The sequence below is a fragment of the Drosophila suzukii genome, chromosome X, assembly GCF_043229965.1.
Source record: "Drosophila suzukii chromosome X, CBGP_Dsuzu_IsoJpt1.0, whole genome shotgun sequence".
NCBI classification, from domain to species: Eukaryota; Metazoa; Arthropoda; class Insecta; order Diptera; family Drosophilidae; genus Drosophila; species Drosophila suzukii.
The window spans coordinates 3941367-3956481 of record NC_092084.1 but is presented as its reverse complement, the minus strand read 5'-3'; the positions used below and the strand labels follow the sequence as shown (position 1 = coordinate 3956481).

The window sequence follows — 15115 nt, the reverse complement described above, 5'->3', positions numbered from 1 at the left end:
TTTCCATTCCATTCCGGCGACCATCTCCTCGTCCCCCAGGATTTCCAGGAGCGGATCCAGAATAGAGACAAAAACAGAAGCAGCGGGATATGACCATAAAAAATATCCGAGCACCGTGCAAAATAAGCTCGAATAATACACAAGATGCGCTTACAAAGGGAAAAAGATTATCCATTCGTTACGACTGCATAAGAGCCCTAAAACGAATTAAGATTTTAGAAACAACTTCATCTTTAATGGTATGTTAATTTAAAAAAATGGTATATCAATATAAACAAAATGTATTTATAATGTTAGTTATAAAAAATTGGATACTATCTCATTTATTTTAAAATGATCACCCACAGCAAATATTATTTATTCTTAATTTCTCCATTATATCTTTTTGTGAACTGGGGAAAAAAAAAATAAAATTTTTCAGGTTAAAATTGATTTAAAACCTCAATTGAATAGAATGTACCACAAAAAATGTATATAAAAACAGAAACGAAGTTGAAATGGAAAGTCAGGTTCGATTTTTTCTAACACAAAACGTACTTCTTAGCTATCCTAAGTTTTGATTGATTCCCTTTTCTACCCCAAGGACATTTTAAGATTACAGACTAATCGCACTCAGTCTGAGGAAACCTTCAATGGGGCCCAGCAAAGTGCTCAAGAGAACTGAAAACCTGCAAATTGATTGATCCCCAGATATGCAAAAATAAGCTCTACCTAGCACTCTACAAATAACTGGCAAAAAAGTGGGAGTACAACAAAGTTAAGCTGCTTGCAGCACTCAATTCAAAGCAGCTTTTTGCGCCATTGCAAGTCGGGCCAATAAATCTGCTCACCTTATCGCAGGTGACTCCACTGTCTGCCACACCCGATCAGGTATATATATTAAATATATATATATATATATATAGTAAGGGGTCGTCTTTGGGTTTGTTTGGCTGAATTTTGGGGGGTTGCCGCAGAACAATTTCAAGGTGCAGTGACTGTAACAAATATCTTCATTTAACTTCCTTCTTCGTTTTTGTATATCTTTCGTTTTATTTTTTGGTTGGCCTTCTTCGAGGAGGGGAACATCTGGAGGTCCTGCAGCTGCTCGAGGTCCTGGGCCACCGTTATTTACATTTTATGGCACAACATTTTTTAGCTCGACGACCAACTGAAGCTGATGGCTAATTTAAGTTTGCTTTATTCTCCGGTCCCGGCCTTCTTGTTTAGGCAAATATTTATGATCGACTTTTATTTGGCACTCGGGGCAAGGTCACCGCCTCGTTTTCAGTTTTCAGTTTTCCAGCTCTCCAGATTTCGCCTCACCATCTCAGCTTCTTTTGCCGTTCTGGCTTTTGACATTTTGGTTGCGTTTTCGGGGTTTTCGGGGCATTTCGGATGTTTCGGGGGGTTTTCGGGGCCTTTCGCCCCGGCAAGTTTGCCAAAGTTCATTGTGGTTAGTTGGCTCTTCGCTTCGCCTCGATGTCGCACACACAAATTTGTTGCCATTGTTGCTGCGCTCTGGTATCTGGTATCTGGTATCAGCCACAGTTGTGATTATGTCTATAAGTTTTGCCAGCACTATTTTGAGTACCCATCAGCAGCAGAGAATGGGGGCGTATTGTGCCACAAACAGTCACCAAATGTGGCTAATGAGTGTAGTGCCCATTTGCTAAATAGGACCTCTTTATATGACACATAATTGTGTTTGAAATGGCGGTCCCAACATAAATGCCCATTCAATTTTGTATAATTAAGCAATTCGATAAACTATATTGGGTTTACAAGTACAGTATATTAGAACCTTATATATAGAGTACATATTAAAACAAGGAAGAACGCTATAGTCGAGTACCTCGACTATCAGATACCCGTTACTCAGCTAAATGGAGATATGCAAGCAGCAAAGCGAGATTAAAATGCGCCACCTACCGGCGGTATACAGATTTAAGCGTTATGGGCGTTAGAGTGGGCGTGGCAAATTTTTTTTTGGATCAATCGATAGGTATCGACGAGACCAATACATTTCAGTTACAATTTTTTATCTAGCATGAAAATTGTGGGCGTCACAGGTTTTTGCGGTTTGTGGGCGTTAAAGTGGGCGTGGCAAACTTTTTTTTGAGTCAATCGATAGGTAATGACGAGACGAATACATTTCAGTTAAAATTTTTTATCTAGCATAAAAATTGTGGGCGTCACAGGTTTTCGCGGTTTGTGGGCGTTTAAGTGGGCGTGGCAAACTTTTTTTTAGGTCAATCGATAGGTATTGATGAGAACATTACATTTCAGTTAAAATTTTTATTCTAGCATCAAAACTGTAGGAGCCACAGTTTTGGGCGGTTTGTGGGCGTTAGAGTGGGCGTGGCACTCTACTGAAACAAACTTGCGCTGCGCAGGAATCTCAGGAATCTGCGTGCCTAATCCCAGTATTGTAACTCTCATAGTTTCCGAGATCTCAGCGTTCATACGGACAGACGGACAGACGGACAGACGGACAGACGGACAGACGGACAGACGGACAGACGGACAGACGGACAGACGGACAGACGGACATGGCTAGATCGACTCGGCTAGTGATCCTGATCAAGAATATATATACTTTATGGGGTCGGAAACGCTTCCTTCTGCCTGTTACATACTTTCCGACGAATCTAGTATACCCTTTTACTCTACGAGTAACGGGTATAAAAATGTATAATGGCCGGTTTGCAATTTCACATACAATACTTTCAATTTTAATAAGCTCACGTTCACAATATTTAAAACTGAAAACGTGTCTCAAAGCAACTGAGAACTTGACCTAATATAAAATCTCTAAGTACCAGGTAAGTAATATTCGATTATTGAACCCTACGTTTTATTTTTTATGTCAGGGGACCCAAAAGCGTTGCAAACGGTGAAACTTTTTAGTTAACCAACTTTTTCGGTACGACATTTCTGTCCCAGTCTGTTTTGGAATGTTACTTTCTGCTTTTCGGTACTTTTAATTTGTGTGTAAACCGATGCAAACCAATATTTGAACTTTTGCCATGGCTCTGAGCACTGAAAGCGAACCAAAACGAACCCAAATGTCAGCTCATTCATTAACTTGCGCAAAGGTTTTGCGAGTCTCGTCTCGTCTTCCCTGCTCGTTTTCATTATTCCATCGGACAGTAATTCAAATCCAAATGGCAGGCCACCATAGTTCAGTTGTGTCTGTCTCTCTCCCCCGAAAACACGTCCATATAGTAGTGCCGTCCGACCGAAAAATATATTCAATTACAAGCGGGATAGAGGGTTGGGTTTTGCAGCTCGAAAAGTTTGTGACATCGAAAATGTGCTAACAAGGCAGGGGTTCTAATTAATATCAGTTGGGGGGGGGGCTCTAGAGTTGCATCGATAGATCCGATAACAGGTGACAATGCAACTGTCGCCATCGCTTATGGGGTCGCGATTTAAACAAGGTCGATTGCGTCAACTTCCGATGGCAGTGGGCTTAAATATTTATTTCGATTTATGTCACTAGCGGTAAATTTATTGCACCCAAATATAATTATCGATTTCGATTAATGTGTGTGTTTTACTTATCGATTAACTATTTGTTCACCTATAACTATAAATGATATCCCCTTCTATATCTGTCCCATATATGGTTTTTACCCATATTGACCCATGATTTCCATTGAGTTCAAGTTAAACATAACCAATAATTGATTGACAGATTACATTAACCCAATAACAATGCCATTGAGTTATCGAAAAACAAATGATAGCATATTGGTATTAGAATTGATCTTAAGTCTATTGATTAAATAAGCTGACTTGAAAAATGCTACTGAAATCCCTCAACTACCAGATCGCATTAGTCATCTTTTGAAAACTGAAAGCCTCTGATAATGATATCATTATTGACTTTGTTCGACAAAAACAATACAATCTATTGATCTCTGGGGAAGATCTTGACTTTGACACATCAAAGACTACAAATTTCTTTATATTTGTCGATCTCTGAGAGCGAGAAAACGTTTGGGAGATGGGTGAAAATAATTATACCCAAATTATCATTGCCATTAGAAGTATTCGGCCCATCTTCGCTGGCCGCCAACAATTAAAGCCACAGAGAAATGAAATAAAATTAGCATAAGCCATTCACATGACTTTGGCCGGCGACTCGAAGCTGCTTTTTTCTTTATAAACCTTTTTTTTTGCAAGAGAATCAGAAATAAGAATAACAACAACCGCCAAAGCCACGTATCCACTACAGATGCTCAACAACTTTAGCAACATTTCAAGATTTCTAATTTTTATTTGCCTCGCCGCAGTCGTTGGTGTTGTTTCTAATTAAGTTTGCTGTAGTGGATTTTTTCTCTCAACCTTAGATATATATATATACGTTTTTTACTTTGAAGCCTCGATACCTGTTTTGCGGAACCTGGGCACCCCGCGAAATCCCCATTGGTGGCGAAGAGGGGAAAAACTGGAATAATTCTGGGCTCGGGGGAATTTCTACTCGAACATCTATAACTATATACGACGTATATGCTGTTCGATTGTATCCACACATTATTTGCAAATTGTGGCTTTAAATAATTAGCAAATAAATTATCTGTATAGAATGGAGTATTCCTGGAAAACAATCTGACGGATGCTTCACGTGAGTATCTAAAACATCATCACCCCGAGTGCAGTTGCTAATTAATAAAAACTTAATTATCTGCTGCCCCTGGAGTAGTTATATTATATTATTCAAACGGAACTGGCTTTGGGAAGAAAATAAATCACCGCCGTCCCAAGTGTTGAAAGATTTAATAAATTAGTGGTACATAAATATCATGTTTTAGTAGAAGTTTGTTTGTTTTTGATTTTTCAATATCATTTTCGGATCATTTGCAATCCTAAAATGTACATTACAAAGATTATATTTATATGTATGGATAAACTTAATTGTCAGGTAATAAAATTAACGATGATATTTTTTTAATATATTTTGGTAGTTCTATTCCGATTAATTATCTTATTTTTGGCAGTTCAGGGTCAAAATGTGCAAAAACCATTGCTGGGCAAATGATATTTCCACCAATTTCGAGGTCACAAAATAAAAAACAATATCTCTCGTACCTTTCAATCAATCTTGGCAATCTTTTAAGTACTTCCTCAAAAACAAACGAGGGCTTTCTTGAAAAATTATCTACGGTGTCGGTTTGAAAATGTCTCTCACGTTTCGGCAATTTGATTTCAAATTTCTGTTGTTTATTTATTTTCCCCCAAGAGCCAGAGGGATTTCTCCTGTTCCTTGAAAAAACAAACAGAGTTATTGTTTGATTTCGATACGGCCGAACGCCTGGGCTATGATCTCATCCAGTTTCAAGGCCTGGGCGAAAACCACAAGATAAATAAATGGAATAAAACACGAAACATATACGGCCGATAAATGCAATACACGAAAATCAGCACGTTCTCGTAAACTGAAATTACAGCGATGCGATGCGATGCGTTGTGCCCCGTTGATTAACCGATGGAAATCAACTGCGGAAGCGGAAAGCGGCCAAAAACTTGATTAGCATTTTGGGCCCGAATCTGCGCAGATATCGGGGCGAAAGTGCTGCAATTGTAACTGCAATTAAAATGCAATTGTTCAGGAGCAAATCTGACACACCCGCACACGGGGAGCGATGCTCTAAACGTAGAGTTCCCCAGCACAATCGAGTTTGAATGGGCTCGAATCGGTAAATTTCTATTCCCAATGAAGGTTTAATTTTGTTTCTGTTCCGTACTACACGGTAAAAAAAAGATCATTACATTTAAAGAAACCTATCTTGAAGGAATTATTAAAAATATAAGGGAAATCACAGCTCCTGAAAACCCATATCGCAAAAATACTAAAAGAGTTTGGAAAAATACCAAAATAAATCATGTCAAAATACTAATATTTCAATACAAAATACCAGAATACAAGGCTAAAGATTAATGTAAAAATTATAGCTTTACTAGTTAAATAACTAAATTGAAAATAACACATATTGAGAACAAATGAGGAAATACTGTTTAAAATTGTAAGAGAAGTGCAAAAAAAATTAAGACAACATTTTTATAATTCCAAAACAAAAAGAAAATACAAGTTAAAAGATTACAATAAAAATCGCTGCTCTCGAAAAGCGTTTAACAACTCTCTCCGTTTGAAAACAAGGCAATTTCGCAGTGTCAATCAATGCCAATTTCTAATTAAATCTAATCAATTAAGTAATGCAATCAAACACTTTGCAGCCAGGGCCAATTAACGACCGGATTTCTCCCGGTGCATTAGGCCAATGCAAACAGGACCAAAAAAAGAGAAAAAAAAGATTGTCATGCAGATTACCTGCGCCTGCCCACCTGTCAATGGCATTTGCATATGGATTTGGGACTTTCGAGAGCGGCAGCCCCTCAATCGGCACCCCCACCACCGATATCCTTGCGTTACCTCGAATAGTTCCACATATGTTGGTTGGCATTGCAATTTGTCAACATGACAAATACCAAAAAACTGCAGTCGAGTTGAGTTCCGGACGGACGGACAGACAGGTGGGCATGGGAAAATCGGTTGGTAGGTTGGTAGGTTGGTGGGGGGGGTTCCAAAGGAGACAGGCAGGCATCAAGTAGCGGCATCGTCTGATTGGCGAACGTTTGCTAAATGTATGCATGAAAAATGCATTAGAGCCGCCGCAGAAACAGAAGAGCAGCACCAGAAAACGGGGGTCAGGGGTCGGAATCGGGGGTATTGAGGGTATCCGGCTCGTAGGACCAAGTACTACAAGTACCTAGGTGGTGAAGCGACTTTTGCAGCCCAAAAGGTACCCCTTACTTGGTGTTATTTAATGTATACTTAATATTGCATTTATAAACATTATGCCCTTAAAAATAAATGCATTTAAGATATATGCAAAAGTGAATTATATTTTATTTTTAAGGACCACCCGAATATACCCCTCTTCGCACTGGGTAATAGCCGAGACTATAGAGCACAGACGACATCCTAATGATGACATGCCACACGGAACAACAAGAGGAGACGATGATGATGCTTCTGGTTCTGGTGATGCTGCAGCTCCTTCTGCTTCTTCCACTGCAGCAGCAGCAGCAGCAGCAGCATTTCAATTGCCATCAGGGTTTGGAAATGCATTAGAATCGAGCAGCCTGAGCCTCAGCCTTCCCTCGAAGGTTGGAGGTTGACGGAGGTGCCTCCCGGCCCCTAAAAGGGGGCGTGGCTGCCATGTGAAGTGAGCGAGAAACAATTGAGTAAGTAGGTCTGTTATGGAGACCCATCTCTTTATAAGGGGGGCAGATGAGCTGTCAGGTTTTGAGGACTTAGTCAGCATAGCAATGATTCAATTGGATTCTAGGGCTTTGGCAAAAAGGGTTATTATCAATTTAGGCAAATTTAATTGCATGCATCTGATAATTAATACTCAACAATTGGGGATATGTATCTTCACTTAAAGCCTACGAGTTTCTTGATTAAAATTCGTTCGGTTCTCCCTCATCTTTCTTAATCTTTTTCACTTCAAATACATCTCCTTTTCAGATCTGAAGTTTCTAGAGACTTTAAAAAGTTCTAAGTTTAATTTAGCCAGGCATTCATCAGGCTCTAGACTGCCTGCACTGGGCGAAATACACGCAACCTACAGTTTGTTGAATCTAGAAATTTACTTTAATGCTTATATACAATGGAAAAGGCTTAATAAAAATTATATGTGATATTATATTATTATATTAAATTGAATTACTGAGTAAATATTTAGCTTAAAGGTGTAATTTAAGTCTGAATAATTTTTGAAAATGCTGAAGTTGCTTATTAATTGTCATGAAACTTGACTATATTGGCCTTTTTTCTCCCCCTGTACCCCGCCCACGTACCTTTTGTGCTTTGTTTGGGTTTTTCTGATAAGCGGGACCCGCTGAGCTTCGAAAACAGCCGCAAATTTAAACGAGATAAATGCTGCCTAATTGCACACAGAAATGAAACTAAATACGGTGGGCGGTGGGCGGTGGTCGGTGGTAGGAATTTTCCGGGCGAAAGTCGCCGGGTGGGCGGCGAGTTTTCCAAGCAGAAGGCGAAAGCGGGGTGGCACATCAAGTTATAAACGAAAGTTCTCAAACAATTTAATCAGCGGCAACAAACAACAAAAACATTTCACACACACACACACACACTGTGCAAACGAGAGGGAAGATATCAAAGGCGGGATAGAAAGATGCTGGTTTCCCCTCAAAAAAAATCTTGTAAGATCTAGTTCCAAATGCATTGCCCTAGGAAAAGGACGGCGAACAAGAAAAAGGCAATGAGACGTAACGAAAGGGGAAAATCAGTAAGTTCCTGGGGGCGTTGGGGGGGGGTCGGAAAACCCAGAGGGGGTGGGCCAAACTGAAAAGCGCAGAAAATGCAGCCCAACAACAAACGAGTTGATGAGCGTTAAGGGAATGCGACTGAAGTTGCGGGAAGAACAAAAAATAAACAAGCAGGCAGCCACAAATTAGAAAAACGACTGGAAGATACTTCTTTAGCTTCCTCTTAAATTCTAGAAAATTAGACAGATAACTATGTACACCGAAATGTTTTTCAAAATAATTTCCAAGAAATGTGTTAAAAGAAACTGCACCGCTTTAGGTGCTGTATAGGCTTATTATGATAAATGAGAAATTCGAGTTGGCAAGTATTTATTTTGAAGAAAATAGAGTTTTTATATCGCGGAGGAAAAAACCATATTGCATACCAAAACTCGCTGATTGAATACCTATAGGGCCCGAGTTACAGATGGTACGGAAAAATTCCACAGATGGGGGTGTTTGGGGGGCAAAAGCTTTATTTACCGCTCGACCGGCAACTTCTTCTAGTTCACATGACTTCGTTTGCCTAACATTTTCCAAAAGATTTTCTTAGTTGGTTTTTCACATTTTTGTGTGAGCAACGTAACACGTTTTCCAATTAAAATTACAAGAAAATTGTTTTTCTTTTTTTCTGATTTTCTGGTTGTTATTGTTTTTGCTTACCTGTCACTGGCAAAATGAAGAGCGTAATCCAGAGAGAGAGAGAGCGAGCGAGAGAGCCGCAGAGCGCAAGAGAGAGCGAAAATCCTTGTACTAGCACTTTTCTTTCATTTTTCTTTGATAGATCCTTTTGTTGTTGCTTTCTTGCTGCTGTTTTTTCTTGCAGGCCAAAGCAACAGGTAAAATAGAGAAAATATGGGAAAACAGAACCAAAACAGAAACCAAAAACGAAACAGGCAAAAGGGCAAACACAAAAACAGAAAATAATGAAAAACACAAACTTTGGCAGCACTTGAAAAAAATTCGTTCTTGTTTCTAATTATCTCGATTTATTTAACGAACGTTTTCTTCCGTTTTTTAGAATTAGATTTTTTTTTGTAGTTATTTAAATTTAATTGCGGTTGTATTTTTGCTGGCGGGAGCCGCGTTTTTCGAACTGCGACGGCGCGCCTTTGGAAACCAACTGAAAAACAAAAAAAAAACACACACTGGAATCGGTGAGCGAGAGAGAGGAAGAGAGGAAGAGAGGCCGGGTGAAAGAGAGAGGAAGAGCGGCGACGTCAGCGCGAGACACGTATGTCGTTTAAGTCTTTCGTTTTGGTCGTTCTTGTTCTTGTTGCTGCGTTGGCGCAAGCGAGAGAGAGAGAGTTGAATTTCAGGTGTGGCAACCGGCAAAATCACAAAAAAATCGTTTTTTTTCTTCATACAAGTACACAGGCGACAGAGCGCGCGAGAGTGAGAGACAGAGAAGGGGCGAAACATCATTATGATCTGTCGGGAACTTAATGAGAACAGTTTTACATATGATGACTACTTGTTCTTGTTTTTGCATACCGATTTTCGGCCTATATAGCTTAGGTATATGTATCCAGGGCTAAGACTCTTTAAGAATAGAATTCCATCAATCGGAATTGGAATAGCTAATTAGGAGAGCCAGCAACTTTTTATAAGCACTTTGAAAATATTTTTTTATAAAAAAAAGAGTTTAAAACTAAATACTGTCAGAGTATTTAATTGTTTTTCGAATAATTTATTAAAATGTTTAAGAGTTTCAAGCTGTTATTTATCAACATACAAATGTACTAAAATTGATCAAACTTTGTTAATTCAAATTATATCTTCTTGCATAAATGAAAAAAATTTGAGTTTTTTAATGACATTTAAACATTTTTTAAAGACAAGAGTCACATGACATATTATTTAAAAAAAAGGAAATGTTTAGAGTTCAATGGGATGTCATAGAAATAAGATTTTTTGAGATTTTCTTAATTTCCTATCAAACAATGGCCCAAACAACTTCTTTTTATATCCCAACTTTTGAGAACTGGAAATATTTGGTTAATACCAATACCAATTTCATCTTTATTATTATCTCTGGTGGCTTGAAGATCGTGGTAGATTTGTTATAGATTTGTAATACTTTTCAAGCGCATGGCATGGATTCTTGGCTCTGTTTCTTCTCTCTCTCTCTCTTGAAAATCGGGTCGCTGCTTAGTTATTCCACACAGGTGTGAGTCTGTGTGTGTAATACCTGTTTGTCCACACACACACACACACTCAGAGCCACCGTCATCATCATCGTCTAAGCCAAGTTGCCTCTTTTCACCTTTCCTTTGGCCATCAAATTCCGCTCTTGCTCTCGCTCTCACCCTCTTCTCGCCCCCTCTCTTTCTGGCCACCTTCTTCGGGTGGGAGTGGGAGGGAGAGGGCGAGTGTCGCAAGCCGAGATTCGATTCTTCTTCTTGCCTGCCTTTTGTGCTCGCTTCCTAATCCATTAACTTCTCTCTCTTTCTCTTTCTCTCTTCATAGCCCTCTCTCCCAGTCTTCTGCTTCTTCTTGTTCTTCTTCTATGGGTTCGTTCTGGTGGTTCTTCTTCTTACTACACCATTAAATGATGACGACGCACTCCCAAGAAAAACCCGATCAAAAAAAAAAATCTGAATTCAAAGATTTTATTAAAATTCAATCAATCAATCGCATAAATGGCAGTTCGATCTTCGCAATGATGAATGAGCGGTATCGGATCTAAAATCTTGACAATGTCACCCACTCTCTGCAGGCTCTCTTCTTACAGAGATTTATAAACTGAAGTAACCATGGTCTTTAATTACTTTCTAATATATCAGAAACACTAAAAAACATTTGTGTACTTCTATAATATTATACAAAAACTTAAAAAGTTGGACGGGCTCAACAGCCGATTATACATAATACAAAAATGTGGACCCTGCAAATGTACAACTAATGTCATAAATATTTTAAATACTTTTCAAAATAGCTTATGAATCATGCATACTATACAAATAATTAATATAAGATTAAAACACGTTCCACAAAAATGAAATCACCCTAAACTAAGACCACAACGTGTTTTTTATAACATTTATCACATTTGTAAGAAGAGATCTGATTGAAACGTCATTGATAAAAGCGTTTTTCTAGACACCAAATTGATGACCAATTTTGGTGACAGGTATTTTCTTTGTGCGACGTTGGCCATATAAATAATGTGTGTATTTTTTGCCACGCTCAACGATCAGCAGCGACAACAATTTAGAAAATTAGTTGCACACTCAACGAAACTCGTTCCATTGGCTTTCTAACCGGCAATGAGGCAAGCAGATCAGCGGTACAGTTGGCGGGGGCCAGGGGGTCCCATTTTCAGGGGGGCTCTAGGGGGCTTTCAGGGGCTTACGTGTGGCAAGGGGTGGGCCTAGTGGGCCGACTCTCCCATTACATCTGCATATGTGGCATGCAATTGGATCTGCCTGGCATATTCCAGATTGCCATTCGATATGAGTGGCGAAGTCAGCGAAAAGCGGAGGAAAAATATAGAGCCGACATGGAGAATTCTCGGGCGGGGGAACCAGTTAAAATAGGAGCCAGAGGTGGCTCCAGTTTCCAGTTTGTATAGTCTAACTCCATCTATGTATATTTATACGACAGTTTTGCATGGCTAGAAATATGTCCAGCTTAGATCTACAATACCTTCAGTGTTTAAATATCTTGAGAAATCACATAATATTTTAAAAAGTCTTTAAAATATTTGTTAACTCTTAACTCTTTTTGCGAGTTTCAAATACCATCTATCTAAAAAATAAAACAGCTATACCTTCTTTCTGTAAAATCTCCCAAATATTTTCAGAAGTATTTGAAATATTTCTTAATTCTTTTAAGGTATAGTATTAAAATATTCGATATTATTCATAATTTTTAAAGAACCAACAGATAGCTTCAGCGGTATGAGTAATTGAAGTACATTTTTTTTATATACAACCAGAAACGTTAATGAAACAGAGGACTTTCCATTTGAATGAATAATACTTTGTTTTCGGAAATGGTAATTGCTCACAATATCTTGTGTCTTATGGGCTTTCGAAGCATTTTCGAATATCCGAACTTGAAATATCACCGTGGGACTTCCGATATCCTCAATGGGTTTTCTGTCTTGCGTTGCAAAAACAACTCTGGCCAATTTTCCACTTTAGTCGCGCAGACTTTTCCAGCTAGTCAAATTTGGCTCTCCAAGTGGAAAACTTTCGACTGCGAGTGTTAGTGTTTCGGTGTTGTGGCAAATATATAAATTTGTGAAATTGTCAGTGCCACAAGCAGAGATGATTTACCGCCCCGGGGGCCATGCCAGCGACTCATTTATCAAGCAAAAAAGTAAAGAAACCCGAAAATGAAGAGAGTTCTAAGTTGTGACTGGGAAACTTTCACCGGGTGTTTTTGTTTTTTTTTTTTTGTTTTTAACCGGGGGGAAAGAAGGGCGGTGAAAGGAACTTAAGAATCTCTGAGTTTCTGGGAATGGGTTCTGAGTTTTGAGGGTCTGGGCTTTGGGTTTTATCCTGGTCAAGTCATAAACAAATACGTTTTGTTTACATTCGCAGTGTCTTTCGGCCAGAGGTCTCTTGGCCAGACTGGTTTTCCTCTGGCCAAAAAAGGAAGTTGCTCGTAAAGTGGCGAAAGCCGCCAACTGACCCAACAACAAAGTGTGCAAAATACAAATACACCAGCAACCACGGCAAAATTGCAAGAAAAATCGTTAAATAAAAATAATAAAAGCGCTTTCTTTCTGTCTGCCCCCTTTGTTTTTTGCGTTGGCCTGCGTTTTTGCAGCGATTCCAATTGTTTTCCATATTTTCTATTTCGATATATTTGGCGATTTCGATTTTCACTGATTGGTTTTAATTTTTCAAATATTTGTTTTTTCTAAGGCACAGCAAAAAAATAAGTAAAGCTCGAAATATTTACCGCACTCACTTGAAAAAAATAACTCGAAACACTCACAGGAATTTTTGTTTAAATAGTAGCTCCGCTTGCAGCGTTTTTTTTTTTTGCTCGGCTCTGGACGTATCTGTGGGATCTTCGGATTCGGATTCGGGTTCGGATCAAAGTCAGTATCGCACTGTCACTCAACAACAACTAAGTTGCCTGTTTTATTATGTTATTAGCCGCGCTGGCTGCTGACCGTTCGACGCTCCGCGAGCGACTGACCGGAGGCAGCCAGCGATCTGCGAACGTGGTGCGGCCGTCGAACGTCGAACTTCGAACATGTTGCGTTGCAACCGCGACTCGGACCAGGAGCGCCGCTCGCTCTCGCACTCGCTCGCAAGGGGGTCGCTGCTCAGTGGTAACACTCTCTCGTTACCAATTTCCATTCATCTTATTGTTTTACAACATGCACTGATAAAAAAAGGGGTAGTAAAATTAAAAATATGCTTACCAAATAAAGAATCTCGTGTACAAAAAAAGTCTTCATTATTATTCGATCGACCAAAAGACTCTAGCGACCCTTCTTTTCAAATATTAATTTTAGTATTATATACTAGCCTTTATTATTAATTTAAGTTAATAAATAAAATAAAAGTCTTTACTAAACATATTTAATTTTAAAATATTTAAGTCAATGTAAAAATGTAAAAAAAATGTTATCACCGTGTTTAAAAATGAATAAAAACTGCACTCGATAAAAATCAAATGATTTGGCCACGAAATTGATCAATTGACCAGCCTTTTTATCAGTGTACATATGTACAGTCTACATTGTACACACAAAACCCAAAATATTCGATTTGTACACAGATATAAGAAAAATATTATTCATTAATGACTCTCCCTAACGTAAAATTACGGGAAAAAGGAAAGAGGAGACGAAACGGAACGCAATGCTTATAATAGGTCTCTCTTTTATTCAACTATATATGTATACGCTTAAGCAAGAACCGTTGTTTTTGTTTCTGGTTTGTTTCAGTGTTTCACTTACCTCACCTCTTTGTGAGATAAAAATAGAATAGCTATGCATGTGCATATGTATGTATATCATATTTTAAGAGATTACAACTAGTCTGATTAGAAAGAGAGAATACTTGTGTTTTTTCGGTTCCTATGCAAATAAGTGTTGACAGTTATTTGAGAGTAACGTAATTGTTGTACACATTGGTTGACTATATAAGGGTTAAACTAATTCGCTACACTGAAACATTTTTCTTAATACATTTATTTTGGTTTACCTTGAATCCCAAAAATATTTCAACAAAAGCGGTTTCCCGCCCCCTCTACATCTACACCTGTGAACCACCCCTAGTGCAACATGTTGCATGTTGTGTTTTTATTCGGAAAATGAAAATTGTTGCTGCCACAGTGCGTGGTTCTAATTGACAGTTTTCCAGAACAACTTGTTGAGTTCATTGTTGGCTTAATGGGGTGCTTATCTGCATCTGCCCGCCATCTTCACATCGCACCCACCACCCCCCGCCTTGCGGATTATTGGTGGACAATTCCCCGGGCACCCCGGGCAAATTGACGATTTGAATATTTACATAAACGATTCTGATTACAATTGAATTTATTATTTAGAGCAGCTACTTAAGCTGCTGAGTCGGTGGGTACATACACCGTACATATGTACACAAAAAAAAAAATCGTCGAGTGTCAATTTAATAGGTGTGGGTGAAAATGAAACTACACTTAGGATCAAATTTTTGGATTCGATTTGATCCTAAGTAAGGGTCAAAAGCATACTACATACTTATATGAAAAATCTTAATAATCGAATCGAATCTAAATAGTGTTTTTTTGATACCAACCGTGGTTACTTCGATACAGAAAGTACTCGTCCTTTGAACCCTGG

The 15115-nt window shown here is 38.7% G+C and overlaps 1 protein-coding gene across 5 annotated transcripts in view; it reads right to left on the bottom strand.

Annotated features, from left to right (window-relative positions):
- mgl (low-density lipoprotein receptor-related protein megalin) overlaps positions 1 to 13477 on the bottom strand; it is a 156617-nt gene extending 143140 nt beyond the window's left edge. For 3 of the 5 annotated variants that reach the window (XM_036820933.3, XM_065867706.2, XM_065867705.2), the window contains exon 1: positions 13273 to 13477. The gene's annotated coding sequence lies outside the window, so the exon portion shown is untranslated. Of the gene's footprint in view, positions 1 to 9263; positions 9282 to 13245 lie in introns of those variants that run through there. The other 2 variants (XM_065867704.2, XM_065867707.2) reach the window with 2 other exon arrangements.
- Positions 13478 to 15115: the final 1638 nt, after the last annotated feature.